Below are 558 nucleotides of genomic sequence, written 5' to 3' on the forward strand. Positions count from 1 at the left end.
AGATTTTTGAGGAGGGGAGTAACATGCCCAGAATGTTTCTGTTACCGACTTGTTGCCAATTTGTTGCCATCATGTATATATGTTGCCAACTTGTATTTCCCCAGCGCTTAGTACAGTGCTCTACACACAGTAAGCGCTCAATAAATATGATTGAATGAATGAATAATAACGATAATAATAATAATTATGGTAGTTGTTAAGCCACCTCTCAGTGTTGCACCTGGAGAGTTTCCAGTACTTCACCAGTCTCAACTATGGGAGGGAGAGTCAAGCAGAAGCATATCCATTCCAATCCTACCTTGGGCAGTGGCTAGTGAGTGGATGGCAATCTGCTACAAGTCAAAACTCAACCACGCTGGGCAGCAGCAGCGTGGGAGAGAGTCGAGGGTGGAGACTCGGGTTAACTGTTTTGTTTTGTTCTCTGTCTCCCCCTTCTAGACTGTTGGGTAGGGACTGTCTCTATATGTTGACAACTTGTACTTCCCAAGCGCTTAGTACATTGCTCTGCACACAGTAAGCTCTCAATAAATATGATTGAATTGAATGAACTGCACAGAA

The 558-nt window shown here is 43.5% G+C and overlaps 1 non-coding gene across 1 annotated transcript; it reads left to right on the plus strand.

Moving 5' to 3' along the window:
* Positions 1-202: 202 nt before the first annotated feature.
* LOC119935653 lies at positions 203-340 on the plus strand. The gene has a single exon (XR_005453405.1). It is a non-coding gene; the product is annotated as a small nucleolar RNA SNORA7 (small nucleolar RNA).
* Positions 341-558: the final 218 nt, after the last annotated feature.

Source organism: Tachyglossus aculeatus, chromosome 1 (assembly GCF_015852505.1).
Source record: "Tachyglossus aculeatus isolate mTacAcu1 chromosome 1, mTacAcu1.pri, whole genome shotgun sequence".
In the NCBI taxonomy this organism is placed as follows: Eukaryota; Metazoa; Chordata; class Mammalia; order Monotremata; family Tachyglossidae; genus Tachyglossus; species Tachyglossus aculeatus.